The following is a 13,265-nucleotide window of genomic DNA, read 5'->3' as shown; positions in this document are numbered from 1 at the left end:
ACATTTATAACTTTAACTGCCGCTTTACCTGAAAGTATTAGAGCAGACAGTTCATTACTAACTGAAAAGGCGGACTACATTGTATGTGAGGAGGTCATCTGAAACTGATGACTTTTAAAGGTCATACACAAAATGAGTTTTACTTTGCTGAAAGTGTCTCCTTGGCACAGTAAAAGTCTTATTTTAACAGCAGCTGTAGATGTTGTGTAAGTCGAAATGAGAGATTTCAGCTACTTTTACCTACTTTCACTCTGCCATGAATTTATTTTTGATCAAATTGGGAGTGTACTGGCTGGTTATGTTGCTGAAAGTTTCTTTTCTCCAGGCCATCATTTGAGTAATGAATTGATAGTTTCTATGCTTTTATTTCATTTTTACTTTTCATTTTCATAAATCCTCTGTTATATATTTTCACTGATAACGGAAAAGAATTTTTTCCTTAGTTCTGTAACATTGAGGGGCTTAAAGCCTGCGGGATTTGAGGATGTTGCAGACTCAAAAATGAACAGATAGACTGCAAAATAACACAATAAGGAATGTTTCCTTAGAATGTAACTTCAGCAATTTCCCCCCCCCCCCTTTTTTTTTTCCTATCTAGGGATATGAGAAATTTATGAAATGTCAGAATACAACACCTGACATTCAAGCAAACACACACAGTTTTCTTCTCATCTTTCATGGCCACATATATCCACACAATTTTGTTACAGTGGATTCCAGACCTTGAATTTTACCTGCCTAATAACGCTACTTAACCAAAACACTTAAATTAGAAACAGTTGGTCCTAAGTTCTCTCTCTCTAGTCAATAGAGAAAAATTGGTGCTTTCAGAGCATGATTCAGATTTTTTCCATTTAGCTTCCTTTCTCTTTGTTCAAGACCAGTTACATAGCATAAATCTGGGCAACAGATAGATAACACACATATATGTGCTAGATAGATGTGAGCCACCAAGTCAGGAGGGACAAAATTTTCTTACATATTCATGTGTTATCATTACAGAACATACAACATACAAAATCAGATCAACTCTAAACTGTTCCAAGGATGATAAATACAGCATCTGTACTTCAGATACTTAACAATGGTGGGAAAGAAGGAGGCAGAAAAGGCAGAGGACAGTTTAATCCAACTAAGAGACATACTTCAAGTCCTACACAATGCTTGTAGAATTTTTGACAAGTAAAAAGCAGTCCTATCTGCTGAAGGGGGAGTGTGATGAACTGTAAACCATGAGCGGCAGAACCTCAAGAATCATATCACCTTTGCACTCTGTCATTATGTTTAAGGGGCAGTATGCATTCACTGACATAAACATAGATTCCTGGGTGCAGGGTAAATTTCACTTATACACAGAATGATTGACAATGTCAAAAGCCCAGTGGATGATGTTTCTCTGTGAACAGTATGGTGAAGTTATCAATGTGATCCCATGTAGGCTCTGACTAGCTGAACATTGTGAAGGTGCTAAACTGGCACTTTCCAAACAACCTTGGAAATAGCAAAAGCATGTCTATGCTCAGACTACTCCTGAGCATATTATATACATATATGAGCGTGTATATATATATATATATATATATATGTATATAAGTAGGATTGCAGGTCTCAGGTGTTGCATACAGATGCAGATAGCCTAAAAAAACATCCAAACAAGCTTCTGCCTGGTCTGTATATTCAAGTCAAGGATCATTCAAGTCCCACTGTGGAACATCTAGATGCACTGCTTGAGCACAGCTGCCCAGCCTGCTTTGCAATTTGTCTTGACTTTCTGTTTTTTCTCTCTTTTGTTTCCCTTCCTTAGTCTTCTTGCCTATATCACCTGCACCCAACTATGACTGGGCACCTATGTGTCTTTCCAAATGCCGCAATCAACCCATTTATATTCTGCCAGCCCAATACACTTAGAAGATAAAACACAGGTTCCCTAAAGACTTGCCTGCTCACCCTACAGAGGGTAGACATCACTATGGAGTCTCTGAAGGGGAGCGGTGACATTAATGAATGTCTGGGGTGCCCACCTCCATTCCAGATATGCCAAAGACAGGTAGCTAATGCACATTGCCCACGTGACCTTCAGGACAGAATCCTATCAAGATTATCACTGAAATTCAAGGGAATTTTGAGCATTCCTCCTCATCTGAGTTAAGAGAAGCTCTAGCAAAGGACAAATGCTACTGCCACAACCTATCACATACTTGGACCTATGAAACACTAAGGCTTTGGTAAATTTAAAGCTAATTGGTGTCTACAGGTCACAAAGTGTCAAGCAGCTGGTTCATCAGCTTCCATATGAGTTTACCCATATAGTATTAAAACATTATTTTTTCAAAGCAGAAGTGACAAAATATCTATCAGACATTTATAAAATGATTTGAAAGTGAGACAATTATAAACTTCTGGAGAATGCCATATCTTATTGTGTTTCCACTTACATTTTTTAAAAAGAATTTGGATAAGCTTTCAGTATGCACACAAAACTGAATTAAAACACATATTGATATTCATGCAATATGTGCTCAGTTCCATGGACAGAATAAAGAACAGAGTCAAAATAAGAACTAATCTTTTATACCTAAAACTCTGCAATGAATAGAACATAATGCAATGAATAGAACCCTCATTTTTACTGAATCTAATCTCATTGTTTCTAAATACCTCTGACCAAAGTTCTTCAGCTTGTCATGGAATAAGTTAAAGACAGATAAAATTCCTTGGCCTCTGTCAATTCAAACAGATGGAACAAAAAAAAGTATGCAATCTTTTTCTCCATCTAGGTCCAGAAAAATATGTCATGCAGCCAATATTATGCCCTCCATATAAAAACAAATAAATATATACATACGTATATACATAGCTAAGGGAGGTCTTTTAACACTTGACCAAAAAAAAACAAACAACACAAAACTATTTTACAGTGCATTTGACAGGCCCTAATGGAGACAAAAGTTGGAAGGTGATGATCATTGTATGACATCATTTAGTCATGTTAGCAGAGGAATATATAACCCACAGTATGTGGAATAGTTCTATATGGACAGACATGCCTGTTCAAAAAATCCCCTCTCACAACACAGTGACCGTTGAAGAAATGCATGAAGATACTGTCAAGGCTTTAGAATTCATTGCCTACAGTATTGCATGGCTATCTTTTTGCAGAACATGTCATTAATGTGAAAAGAACTTTATCCATATATAACCAGAAAGTGGGTTCTTACTCCACATCTGAAATTAGAAGACCGTATTCCAAATACAGTCTTTTTTTTTCCCAAACCATTGCTCAGTGATCACAATCAATGCCCAAGGACAGGACTAAATTAGAAACTATCCAGTTCACTACCCTGGGAATCTGTGCCATAGCTGGTAGTCAAAAATCACTTTTTAAAATTTCAGGAATACAATGAAAATACTGCATTTCTACCTAACAGACTTTTCAGTCTCAATTCCTATTTCTGTCTTTCCTCTCCTTTTTGAACAAACAGAAGTCTCTGGGAATTCTGACAGGTTTATGTCGACTTGAGCCACCCAAACCTATTGCTGCTTGAAATAATTTCTGATGATAACACAGTGCAAGAAACCAAAATAACAGAGACTTCGATAGAGAATTCAGTGCTTACTTTTAACTGCAAATTCTACTTTATGACCAAATGACTAGTCTTATGCAGAACATGTTATGATGTTAGTTATTCCCATGTGCAATTGCAAAGTCAAACATCAGTTTTCTGGGCATAGGTTACTACAGTAAGAACTGCCTATATCATGGACAGTCATACTCTTAGTTTCTATTTTGTATTCAACTGACTAGTAAAGCATTTGGCTATGTTAATCAAAATTATCTCACCTTTAGCCTAAGTGTGACATAGCACTTTCAACCAATAGATTTTTGAGGAATATGTAATGTGACTTAACACTTGCTTCTTCAGCTTACTAAGTAGCACATAATAGCCAAAAGCTACATAAATAGTTTAATGACAAACCCTTGAGGCAAAGAATCAACTGAAATGTCCATTACACCCTCAGAATGACTGGTGCTTGCTTTGCTTTGTGTATTGCCTGTGAAACAAGGGGAAAGACATTTTGAAGAGAATAAGAATATGACAAGAATGTAGTAATGTATATTTCCTACAGTTAGGAAACCCAGGCTATCACATAAAATACCTAGCAGCTTAAGAGACACAAGGAAGAAAGATGTTGTGTGTATACTCTTCTACAAGATGCATGTTTTGGATATTTAGATTCACATCATTGACTGTGCTTAGTTTTGACGCTACTTCAATAATATTGAGTGGGACTTAACTGCTGGATTTGGTGTTTAAATACTAAAAGATCGTTACTTGTTTTCTTGGAACTCTGGTAATTTTATTGTTGAAACTTCTGTTTTACTGTTTTCTAAACTGCAAGTCATTCAAGTAAGATATTGGTTTTAGATTGACCTTTGTCTCCTAGTCTGAATTTTAGAAGTATACTTGCTCCAGTTTTCAAAATACTTGACTAACACAACAGTGGTAAAATAAAAAAACTCGCTTGTCTGAAGTTGTTCTACAACCATGCTGTTGCTTCTGTAGTTCCCACTTCCCCAAGTTCTCAGCTGCCAGCTCTTCTGAAGCACCCAGACTCTACACCTCAATACCATCAGGTTCCCCATTCTCTTCTAAGTATTTATCAATGGCTTCACATTCCATTTCTATATTTTTTATGTGTAAGCAGGGAAAAATCGCTGACAAATGTATCTTTTTGGTTAGTATGCTTTTGATAAAGACAGCACAGAATTCAAAAATTTCTGAGACTGCAGTAATTTCTGACAAGTCAATCCTTTAATATCAAGATCTCAATGTACTGAAAAAGAAGAAAATTGGCTGTTTGGTGGGTGTGGGAGTTCCAGTGATATAAAAGGAACAAAGCTGCTTTGCCAGCTATCTGAACAGGACAGAAAAGTCTCTGGAAAGCTTGGCATACCAACTCTGTCTTCTCAACCAGCTCCTGAGATGATTACAAGTTTTTAAGGAAGAAAGAGAAGAAAATATTGTATTATAAACCTAGATAGACTATATTTAAGGAATGGAAATACTGTGTGGTTATTCACTTATAAAAAGCTAAAGAATATTCCTATGAGAAAACAAAAAGGAAATAGAAATACAAAGAAACACAAATAGCCTTTTAGATATAAATTGATTGCTGCTATTATGAGGTAGAGAAAACACTCCTGCCATGAAAAGCACTTTTTGCTACTGTGGGAGAATTTAATCTGATGTTTTGATCTTGCATACATGGCTAGTTTTGAGCCTGAATCAGAACTGAAGGGGGACCTCCTAGGTTGCAAAGTGAGGTGGTGAAACTCTCTGAGAACATCTCAGCTATGGTCATGCCCGAACCATAATTCACCAACCACACATCACACTTTCTATCCTTTGCACCACTGATGCCTCTGAAAATACTTGGAAGCCACCCCAGAGTAAAGAGCCACAGAAGAACCAGAGCTCCTAAGCAGTTAGGGACCTTGTGGGAACTTGTCAGCAGATTTCAGGAGGAGTCATTTTCCACAAACATATTTTTCCCTTATGACTTCCAAGAGAAGCTGCCAAACAGCTCCTAGCTTGCTTGCAGAGCAGTAACTCTGGCAATGGTATCACCATTGCTAGTAACATGCCATGAGCTTTGTACTGCATTTGCAAAGCCTTGGGACTGAGGCTTATCCAGCCTGCTCTCCCTGAACTTTTATTGACCTGCAGCTTTGTTTTGTCTTGGTTTAGCTGTGACAGCAATTTCTTTAGCTGACCAGTTGTCTACATATAATGTGTTTTGCTTTTGTTAGTCTTTGTACAGTACAACAACACTTATTCTATGTCAAACAAGGCATTTATGACTAACAATGACATAACATGAGAAATGCAGTACTGGTATGACTGCAGAGGCCTTCTGAAGCCGAGACAGGCTGTGGCACAGGGGACGATTGGTATGGGCTGGTGAGAGATGGGGCACAGGCTCCACAGCTATGAATAACTCACCCATGGTCAGTTAAAGAAATGCAAACCTGGTCATTGACAAAACTAGTTGTAGGGATAAAAAAGAGAATAAAAAGATAGTATCTACCATGCATAAAAAAATGTGCTTATACAGTAGATTCGGGGTGTAATGTTCAAAGCTGCAGAGCAACAAAGAAAAAGCAATAATATAAAAGCATGCTTGCAAACATAAAAATGACCCCAAAGTTTATTTTGGACATAAGAAACAATTTAGGGTGACACTGGACTCATGAAAATGCTTCAATGTGTCTTAGGTCCACACATAAAATCTATAGTGGTTGGATCTGATTTTTAGTGTGGGCTCTGCAGCAAGGCAGAGATCATGGATTAGAGTGCTCAACCTGTCATGTTGCACAGATTAGGTCTTGATCCAAGCGTCCTCTCATGCAGCCTGTAGGAAGGAAACAGGAAAATCCCTATAACTTCTCAGTCTTAGTCATCCCTCCCTTTTCTATCTATCTCTAATATTTTCTCCAAATCATTCCTATTTTATGCCATCATCACCACATAATATTGAGATCAAAGCTTTCATCTCTTTTTACTAGCCAATATATTACAGTGATTAGCAGAGAAATAAAGACATTTCCAGAATACACTTGTCCTTTTTATTTATTTGTTTGTTTATTTATTTTGAAAGAGTACAGAGCTGAGAGTGGTTTTGGTGGAGCTAAGAAAAGCCAGCAATATTTTGACACCATTTCAGAACTGATTTGGCATAAGCAGGATGGGGTACCAGGAGAAGGTTTTAACAAGGCATTTCAGTAATATCTTGTTATACATCTCTTTATCTCTTATTTAAGAGATCCTCCATGGATTATTTCATACCTTAACAATCTAACCACTGTCTTTACCCTGTTTTTCTCACCTTTGCAATTCTACCATTTGCATTTGTTTATGTTAAAATAAAGATAAGAATACAAATATAGTAGTCTGAAATACAGTACTTAAATATCTGAGTAACATATCAACACACAAATGCAGAGACCACTATGTCTATCCATCAGTACCTGTTATTTCTCTTTTCTATATGTGCACTGCTGAAATGATGCCTGGGGGGCTGTGGGTCAGTGTTACTAGGATATGAATGGCAATGATATTACATTGCAATCTGTCTCTACACATCTCAATTGCATGTATTTCTCAAATCACTGCATGTTATTTTCCCTCTTTCATTAATTTTTGTGGGAAAAAAAAATCACCTCACTATTGACTGAATCACTAACTTTTGCACTTCTCAGGAAGGCATCCTCATCTAATAATCTAAGTTAGGGACATCCACATGCAAGGAATCTGAGGACATTTCTAGGCATGCAAGTGGAACTGAACCTAAGACAACCCTGCACTTATGAGCACAACAGCTTTTCATTTTGATGACTTCTGCGAACCTGACAGCACTGAAAACAGGAGTGAAGCCAAATCTAGAGGCTTTAAACATCATTGCAGTGGTAATGCCCAGCATGGCTACAGCAGCATGCAAGGAAGATCTGCAGGAAAATGTAAGAGTCCCCTGTAGAGAATAACTTCACTTAAGTTTCTTCTTTAAATTTGTAGGAAGTCATGTATCTGGTGAGAAAATGGAAAAGGAGAGTAGTGTATATCAGATGATAGGTGCCAAGCAGAAGGCTTGCTAAGACATTTTCTCATCCTGCTCTGTGAGCATGGAACCTCTTTGGGCACTGACAAATATAGAAGATGCAGTCTATCCTCTGCCCAAATGAACATGGGATGTAAAGCATTTTCTATTAATCGCAAATATCATGAGTACAACAAATGTAATTTTGCATGATCAAGATCATCAACAAAACTAGAGGGGTATCTCTTCTGGATTAGAGTACAGGACATGCTGAATATAAACAAATAGCAGCTAGTCTTGAAAAAGCAAACAAAGTCATTCAAACATAACTACATCCTGCAAGATGCATGACATACAATTTCCACCCTTTCCAATTTTTGCAGGGCCTCAGTTGAAATATTCTGGTATGGAAAACAAAGTTCAGGGAACTACAAAATATGATCTATGACAAAAGAAGAACTTGGACTGGGTGGATGCACAAAAGAAGAAAAGATGGGAGGAAATAACTGTCAAGTTCATAGATTACAAACAAAAGGAGTAACCTTCACTGTCTCCCTTTGGATTGAAAGATACAATATTTGCACCTAGAAATGTAATGTACAGCTTGCACTCTGAAAAGTTCTTCATACTGCATCCATTTTCTGAGAAAACGCTTTCAAAATAAGGTATTGGCCAATACTGTCTGGCACTTCTTTCCAGATGGTTTGCCAGCAAGGAAGGGAAATAACCAAAAAAAAAAAAAAAAAAGCGCAGTTGCTGAGTTGCTGTTTTGTTTAAAAGCACACTATACAAGGGGACATTCTACATTCTTCTTTTTGAAAATTTGCAGAAAGGAAGGTAGATCAGCTAAGGAGAGGCAAACTAGAGTTTTATGTGGTTACATTCCTGAAAGTCAAAGGCAGTTTTGGTGAAGCCAAGAACAAAATCAAAGCAACATCATGATTCTACCGTCTCATAAAATGCGTTCCCTGAAGTACCTAACTGGTTTTTATTTTCTTTTCTGGAAATTTACATCAATTAGCTCACATTCTGTTTATAGCATCAAAGTACTTACATGCTTTGATAAATCACAGCTGAGTTGTCAGTGGTCTTTGCTCCCTGTATCAACCACACAGACATAAAAAAGGTAATTTTACAGGGTATTAGAAATCAGGACAAAACTTACCTCACAACATCTACTCAAAAAGAAGACAGCACATGCATGAATCATGTTTGCTAAGAATGTAGCACATTATTCTGTTCTGTTGTTCCAACAATAGTCCAGGTCTATTCTCCACTTCCCCACAGAGCTCACTGCAGTTACCAGCTATGAATGGTATTCTGGGGCTGGTTCATTCTGGGGCTTCTCTTTGTTCTCAGATTAAAAACAAAACAAAACAAAACAAAAACTGTTACAAAAGCACAAAACAGAATCAAAATCATGGAAGGATATGTAGGCCTGTTGCTACTATGTATCAGCAGAACATTTCCACACAATGTGTTTTCTCTGCACAGGCAGGAAAGGGGAGTTTGGCAGGTAAATGGTAATGGCAGATGAAATGGCTAGCTGCCCAGCACTGTTTCTGTGGATGACGGATGCCTGTGTATTCCTTGCCTTCTCAGAGCATTTTGCAAGCTACAGGCAATGGCTTCTTCCTTCAGCATTTGTAAATTCTGGATAAAAAGCTTCTAACATTCAGACACTCGGCTTCCCCCTTTTTCTCTGGGCTCTGCTAGAGCTCACATTAACATTTTACTTAACCTGCTAATCTCTTAGCACAAACACAACAGGCCACAATAAACAAACAACAGATGGAAATGTGAGAGACATAATAGCTACACGATGTGAAATACCCTGTAATTAGGAATGACTTGCATTGATTTTTTTGGTAACAGTCTTTCTAGAGTCATTCAAGTTTCCTCCCACAGATACATTAAGTTCTCAAGAATGAATTTAAATCCAGCCCAGTGTTTTCCACTGTGAGAAAGTGTTTGTTTCAGATACAGCATTATACACTTTAACTTCAGTTGTTCATGCCTGCTGTAACTTGACTGCTGAAGTCATTTCCTTTACTGCTGTCTTTGGCTACTGAATAATCTCAAAGACATTATACATATTAGGTTCCTCTCTTTCACAAGAAATCCATCTTTCTTTTCCCCACTCCAAGGAAGATCATAGACCACTTTTGGCACTTATTTGAACAGTTGGGTCTACTGGGAGAAAAATCTACATTAGCAAAGGGTGACAGATATCACAGAATCACAGAATTGTAGGGGTTGGAAAGGACCTCAAGAGATCGTCGGGTGCAACCCCCCTGCCAAAGCAGGTTCCTTAGAGCAGGCTGCCCAGGTAGGCCTCCAGACAGGCCTTGAATATCTCCAGAGAAGGAGACTCCACAACCTCCCTCGGCAGCCTGTTCCAGTGCTCTGTCACCCTCACTGTGAAGTTCTTTCACATGTTGGTGTGGAACTTCCTGTGATCCATATCTTTATCATGAATGGCTTCTTTCTATCTCCGCCTGCTTGAGCATTATAAACTGTTAATATTGCCCAATATGCATGGGGAGAATTTTGATCAGTGTCTTGCGCTGTCACAGCAACCAGGGACAGCAGCTGTCACTGTGTGCATGAGGTGGCTTATTGCAACTCAACAACTCAACAAATGGTGAAATAGTCCCTGCAGATACTTTATAGTTACCTCTTTTTTTTTTTTTCCTTTTTTTTTTTTTTTTTTCCAGTTCTCAAAACCACGGCCAATTGCTCAGGACATCCAATTAGAATGTTCATGCAAAGGAGCGCAATGAAGAGAACGGCAAAGATTCAGCTTGCGGGCAGAAAAACAGCCAGGTGGAGCCCAAGGGAAAACGTCATTCTCTGTTTGCATAATCTTGAAAACTCCTCCATAGTCAATTACCTCACAAATAGATGTTACCAACTATCCAGCTCAACTGGATACTGTAATACCTGGAATTCAGCAGTTATATAATAGGAACATCCTTTATCCAGACAAGGTGCACCAAATTTGTCACAGCTTTGGAGACTCCTGAAGTAAGTATGCTAGTGTTGCTTTATTAACTTTCAGTTGAGTATGCTACTGTCTAGAAAACTCTAACTCTTCTCCAGTGAGAAGTGGTAGATCCAGGGCTAAAACATATGTTAGTGCATAAGCGACAACATTAGTTCATTGATCTAGGTTTTTGCTCCACCTAAAAAACTTCTCTTTACAGGCCATCAGAAGAAGGGGTTGTATAGCTAAGAGTGGCTCATCAATCAGAATTACTGAATTAACATTCAGCTAAACTCCAGATGCTGGACAATTTGTATGGAACACTTTTGGAAGCTGGCCTATAGATAGCAAAACATTGGCCCACAAGTTTTCCTCATATTCAGGGATTTTAGACAGGAATTTTTCTGACTCCTGGACATAGATAGGAGAAAGAAAGAAAAAAAAAAAAAAAAAGATGTGATCATTAAAAAATCAATATAAAAACTTCTGCATTAGGAAAAAAAAATGTAAATACTGAAAAACGTATCAGAGGTGTCAACAACTTCAATGGACTTGCTTAGGCTTTGTTGTAATGACAGTAGTGACTGGCATGCTTCCAAGTTATTTTGGATATATCAGGAGTTTAAAAAGGGGATCTAAGTACTACCAAAATCACTACCAGGTTCACAGACACATATCTAGAGTATTTTCTGGCATATCATTGTAAAACATGAAAATCAAGAGCTTAATCACATGTCCATACGGATATGGTCAGTTCAAGGTATAGCACCAGAAATCTCAGTTTCAATTCCCCCTTCCTAAGACTGTGCCCCTTGCTATAACAGTTCATTGCACAGGTCCTACTGTCATATTTTTATTGATTCAAAGAGAAAGGATTATGGACAGACTGCTACAAATTATTCTGTCTTTGACACATAATTATTCCTGAAACAAACTAATAGTTTTCATTTATCTAGAATAAAACTTTCAAGAAAAGAACTCAATCACTTCAAATGTGCCTGTTAGTCCCCCTTCCTTCTTGTCTTGATATAATTAAGAGATAATGTCAGTGGAAGAGAGGCTTGTTTTGGGAAAATATTTCTCCACCACATGATATATGGCATAGTATTGATCACAAACTTAAAAACAAAGCAGTTATTTTCAACATGAGCAGACAGGTTTTGACAATTGTTTGCTGCTAAATCTTTACCTGTCCTCTTGCCTTCTTTCTTTCTTGTGTAAAGCAGATTCAAAGCTAAAATAACTTCATAACGTAATACAATTAATTTCCAAATTACATGCTTTTCAGCTAAGGAAATAAATCAAACAACACTTCTTTTCCTCCTGCAGAAAAGGATGCACTTTCTTTAACAGGTTTGTTTTTTCCACAATGAAAACTTAAACAAGGGGATTGCTTATAATGTTGATTTGTTAGTAGATTTTTACTTGAATAGTGTACTAATTTGGAATGTTTAATGTCCATAATTACACAAAAACAGATGCTTAAGTGAACATTATTTCATAAAAAAACTCATTTCGATTTCATACAGAATGTATGTATTTAATATAGTTTTCAAACAGAAAGGACTATCTATAACCTAATACACAGAAAAAAAGAAAAAAGCCAAGTACATAGCAAGAATGGATAGAATATGCTATTCACTATTTTATTAGAATTTTACACTTGGGGTAGCTTGGCATACAAGATACAAACAGGGTAAAAAGTACTGTTTTTTGTATCTTTATAGAGTTTTTGCCCTTACACCTTGCATTTTCAACCTGTTGGGTGTTTGGATACTTGAAGCAGCTTCTGATAAAATAACATGCAGGGGCTTTCCATATAAAAATGCCAGTTTATGCTCTCCACTTGAAAAAGCCAGCATGGTACAAGAGAGATGCCAAGAAGTACGCTACCCATTTACAGAACACGTTAGTATGGAGTGCTTGCAGCCTCTCCAGATGTAACTAGAGTGTTTGGCATACAAGCTGATAGTAAAAGACAGAATAGCTTTGCTATGTGACATTCATAGGAACTGACCCTGAATACAAGGGCCATAAAAGGGATGGTAATTTGTGCTAAACACATAAACTGAATATTGAAAAGTTTGTGTTGCAACACATTAACACAACCCCTGATGTACAAAAAAAAAATGAAATCGGTCCCAAGGAAATAGAGACGATATTTGCAGTGTGCAATGGTAGAGGCAAGTTTACTTTGCTATAAGTGGTAAAAGGATCAAGAGACTAGGCAAATACAAAGAAATGTAATAACTTACATGCATAGTATATACTGAGTTCATTTGCTGTTGCTTCCCTCATTAGTATGCACAAATATATATGAAACAGTATAGTAACCTGATAAGTAGAAAAAAGATCAACATACATCTCCTGTACAACAAAAACGTAAATACAGAATAGTTTCCTGAGTATCATAGTAGTGTTAGATCTTGCTAAAAGTCATTCTGGAAAGGATTGGATAAAAAATAAATAAAATAAAATAAAATAAAATAAAATAAAATAAAATAAAATAAAATAAAATAAAATAAAATAAAATAAAATAAAATAAAATAAAATAAAACAAAACAAAATAAAACAAAATAAAACAAAATAAAACAAAACAAAACAAAACAAAATAAAAAATAAAATAAAATAAAAAGAATTGAAAGTGCCAACAGATTTCAGCCTAGAAGATGCAAAATGAACT

The 13,265-nt window shown here is 36.9% G+C and overlaps 1 long non-coding RNA gene across 1 annotated transcript in view; it reads right to left on the bottom strand.

Annotated features, from left to right (window-relative positions):
• The window catches only part of LOC106030480 (uncharacterized), a 62,509-nt gene extending 49,608 nt beyond the window's left edge, over positions 1 to 12,901 (bottom strand). The window contains exons 1-2 of the long non-coding RNA XR_001203774.3: positions 12,838 to 12,901; positions 8,762 to 8,950 (exon numbers count right to left, since the gene is read on the bottom strand). This is a non-coding gene — a long non-coding RNA (uncharacterized lncRNA). The remainder of the gene's footprint in view (positions 1 to 8,761; positions 8,951 to 12,837) is intronic.
• Between the last annotated feature and the right edge of the window lie 364 nt (positions 12,902 to 13,265).

Source organism: Anser cygnoides, chromosome 3, assembly GCF_040182565.1.
Source record: "Anser cygnoides isolate HZ-2024a breed goose chromosome 3, Taihu_goose_T2T_genome, whole genome shotgun sequence".
In the NCBI taxonomy this organism is placed as follows: Eukaryota; Metazoa; Chordata; class Aves; order Anseriformes; family Anatidae; genus Anser; species Anser cygnoides.
The sequence above is the reverse complement of the archived record's forward strand: the minus strand, read 5'-3'. Positions and strand labels throughout refer to the sequence as shown.